Here is a 4,279-nt window from a genome sequence, read left to right as displayed (position 1 = left end):
CCGAGAAACACTTCTTCCCTCACCTCTGTTTGGAAAGAACACCATATAAAATAGACTTTTAAACAACTTAAATAAATTCACAAGCTCTTACATGTACTTTCTGTGTTCACCTCTTCCTTTCCCCTGCTCCACACCATGGAATATCCTGCAATCAGATTAAATAGTCAAAAAATAAGGTTTCTATCACATCCTGTTGCCACTCAAACACATTCATTTACTAAAATCTTTAGACAGACCTTTACATTCTCTTCTCCCAGTCTTCTGTTATACAGTCTCTTCTCTTCAGAATCCTCCTCAACATGTCTTCTGCTTTCCCACCCTTATTCCTTTTAAAACTTCCTCCTCTCAACCCTTGACAGCCCTCTCCCCTTTACATAGCTAAAATTCTTTAGATCAGTAGTTCTCCAAGTGTGGTCTCTAGGCAGTGTATCAGCATCACTTGCGAACTTGATAGAAATGCAGGTGTTCAGTTCCCACCACAGATCTACCGAATTTGAGTCTTTGTGAGTGGGGACCTGCAATCTGACTTAACAGTCTGATGGTTATGGTGTACATTTGAGTTTGAGAATACGATTTTGTCTCAGATCTCAACTCTTCCTGAATGGTCCCCTGATCACCACAGCTTTGATCCGAGTTCTTGAGATGTTCCCATATTTGTCCACTTCATTTGGCAATCACCGTGTGCCACTTGGTCTAGGTTAACTACCTTTTAAGGAAACCAGAGATGATTTTCATCCCTACCTTCCTCCATCCCACTCTTGTACTCTCTCTCCCTCCCTCCCTTCCTTTCTAATATATCACAGGTCCTAATACAGACACTCAGTCAGCAGTTATTGATTGACTGTGGTTAGATGGCCAAGCAGAGTTCATATGTTTCGGTAGTAGCTTTTTAGCTTTGAAGTCTACAAGAAAAACATATCTTTCTAAAATGTATCCTTTGGTTCTTCTGGCATAAACAGAATGCTAGGGAAAATGCCTCAGGCCCTGACTCTTCTAGCATTTCTTGAGGCTTAACATTCTGGAGACACTGTAAGTGATTGATGTAGACCATTGGTGTGTAAACTACCAATGATGAAAGCAGGTCCCAGAAAACTCTTGATTTAGGTAAGTTTGTTGGCCCAGTTCTGGCTACTTAAGACAGAAGGTCGGTAAATGGTATATCTGATCAACTACTAGGACCCTGTGGCTCTCGCCCACCCCACCCTACTCGCTGAGGAAGTGACCCTTCTCAACATTGAGGGCCTCATGGGTGAACATCAAGAGAGATAGCTAACCCTCTCTCGGGAGGTAAAGTGAGGGCCCCACCTTTTCAATACCATCTTCTTTTATCATTTTCTTCTTTTCCTGGCCACCATGAACCCTGCATTCTGATGTTTTCATCTATAAGACAACCTGCTCTTAAATGTCATGATGCCCAAAGAGAAGTTAACCAAGCAAGTTGAAGGAGTTTTGTGAGAAGAGAGGGAGAGAGTCCTTTGTAAGACACTTTGGAACAAAAGAAAAAAAAAAGGGAGTTTATGATTTTTGTTCTGTGACTCTACTGTGGCTTGAGGTATTTCAACAGGGTTTGTGGCTCATAAACCATTCTGAGATTCCAATTCTACTTAGAGGAGTAACTTCTAAAACTGTTTTGATTCAGGTACCTGTATCAATAAGAATATTTTGTATGTGAACTGCCAATACAGATATAGTTGTTTCTAAATTATATTTGTGTACCCCTGCTCTAATGTACTGTGTACATAAGTTACATATACAAAAATGCACTTTGAAAGGTCAAGAAACTACATGCTCAGTCGCTCAGTCATGTCTACCTCTTTTAACCCCATGGACCATAGCTCACCAGGCTCCTCTGTCCATGGGATTTCCTGGGCAAGAATACTGGAGTGGGTTCCCATTTCTTCCTCCAGGGGATCTCCCCAACCCAGGGATTGAACCCACATCTCCTGCTCCTCCTGCATTGACAGGCAGACTTCCATTGCACCACCTGCGGAGCCCCCAAGAAACTATATACAGTCACAAAAAGACTCATTGTAGTTGCAGGCACTGTGATTGTCCAACTGAGATCCCCTTGGCCCTATCGGTCACCTGTAGACATTTCCCATACAAGCAAAGGCTTCCTGTATCTCTCTTCATGAAAGCATTCTGACTATTAAAGTGTGGCCAGTATGCACAGGAGAGGCTAGAAGTGCCAGGGACCTAGCACACCCCAAGAATAAGCCTTAAGATGAGAGTCAATGAATAAATGCCCCAACTTCCCTAAACCTCAGAGGGGCAATTTTGTTCCACTAAGTCCCTCAGAATGTCCCCAGCAGGATGGAGTCCTGGTCACCCAGAGTGGTGATTCACTATTTTGCTGCCTTTGTAGGTCACTTCCCCACTCCCTCACTGTGCTTCCTGGAATTACCTCCCAAATAAGATAGTTGCATCTAAATTCTGGTCTTAGACTGTGTTCTGGGGGGCACTCCAAATGAAGATAATTGTTAATGACATATTTTTTAATGATCTGCTTGACAAGTAATTTGAAGAAATTCCCTAGCAGTCTCGTGGTTAAGACTCCGTACCTCCACTGCAGGGGGCCCTGGTTCAATCCCTGGTTGGAGAACTAAGATCCCACAAGCCATGCTGCATAAAAAATAAATAAATAAAAAGAAAGTTATCTGATTAGAATTCCTTATTTTATGTAATACATTGAGCTATTCTAGGGTGGGAGAACTAGCAGTGTTGCCAATTTTCCTGTAGTTTTGTGAGTTTGAGTTAATGATAGTATCTTGATCTATGATTTCTTTGCAGGGACTTTTTAAAGTTACTTGCCAGTTTTGGAAGAGTTATTAATTAAAACTGGATAACATAATTTGTAATGTCACCTGACCAGGAACATTTAAACTGTAATACTTTGCAATATGCTGGGAGGCACAATCATATGAGGGCTCCGTTGTCAACTATCCCTGGTGTGGAACATTCACTCCTTCCTCAGGACACCTTGTGAAATAGGAAACCTATGACCTTAGCTTATAGACCAAGGGAGGGCACTGGCGGTGTTCTATATATTAAATACTAGTAAAACTGAATTTATCTATTCATGCTAACATTTGCTCCCTACACCCCAATGTATTATCTCACTTCTGCAATGTGATCACCCCATTTTGGAGACCACTGCTCTAGAGACTCTAAGGCCATGTATAAACAGCCAAAGCCAAGGACTGAGATCAGTAAAGACACTGTCTCACAGAGAATTAACACCCGGCACACAGGGGATATGGTAGGGTGGACAGTATTTCTCTGAACTGATGTCCATGAGTCCTGAAGTTCTGTATCTGAAGGAAGAAAGAGGCATTATATAAATGCATGAAGTATGGAGGTAGAGAGGGTGGAGAAATTAGAAATGAGGATGACAGAGTAGAAGGCAAGATTTTTATTCTTGCCCAGTTTGGCTGAATAGTTTTGAGCCTCAATGGAGAAAGGTATTATTGAGATCCAACATGGAAGGAGCCATTTTATGGGGCACACTGATGAGACTGAATATAAGCATCTTTATTTTGGGGCTCAGGTGACAAAGGGTTTGATCCCTGGGTCGGGAAGATCCCATACTACACATGGACCATTTAGAGAGCATGGGAGAGCACACCTGTGGGAAAGTTGGAATACTCACTAGCAGCAGCAGTGGAGACCACCACTCCACTTTTCAGCAAGCAAAACTGACAAAGGGAAGCCATGGCGGGAAAGCAGCAAAATTTGACCGTAGTGGATGTATGGGGCTGGCAGCTGCCATATTGGTTCATGAGCTCCCTGTGGAATCCCCCAGGGATATGCAGGAATACTTGGTTGGGAGGGGCTTTTCCAGAAAACTGTTTATTTGGGCTGATATAACAAAATATCATGCACAGGATGGCTCATGAAAAATAAAAATTTATTTCTCACTGGCTGAGAAATCCAGTATCAGGGTGCCAGCACGACCAGGTTCTAGCAGAGATCCACTTCAAGGTTGCAGACTGCTGACTACTTGCTGTGTCCTCACATAGTGGAAGGGGTCAGGGACCTCTCTGGGGTCTCTTTTATGAAGTAGTAGTCCCAGTCATGAAGGCTCCATACTCATGGTCTAATCACCACCCAAAGGATCCAGCTCTTAATACCATCAGTTTAGGGGTTAGGATTTCAACATACACATTTTGAGGGGGACGCAAATATTCAGACCTCAGCACTGGTGACTCAGAATTAGCAGGTGGGGTTAAGAGCCAGAAAATTTGGATTCATTTGACCTCATTCATGTCTCCCAGAAGAC

The sequence above is a fragment of the Cervus canadensis genome, chromosome X, assembly GCF_019320065.1.
Source record: "Cervus canadensis isolate Bull #8, Minnesota chromosome X, ASM1932006v1, whole genome shotgun sequence".
Lineage (NCBI taxonomy): Eukaryota > Metazoa > Chordata > Mammalia > Artiodactyla > Cervidae > Cervus > Cervus canadensis.
The sequence above is the reverse complement of the archived record's forward strand: the minus strand, read 5'-3'. Positions refer to the sequence as shown.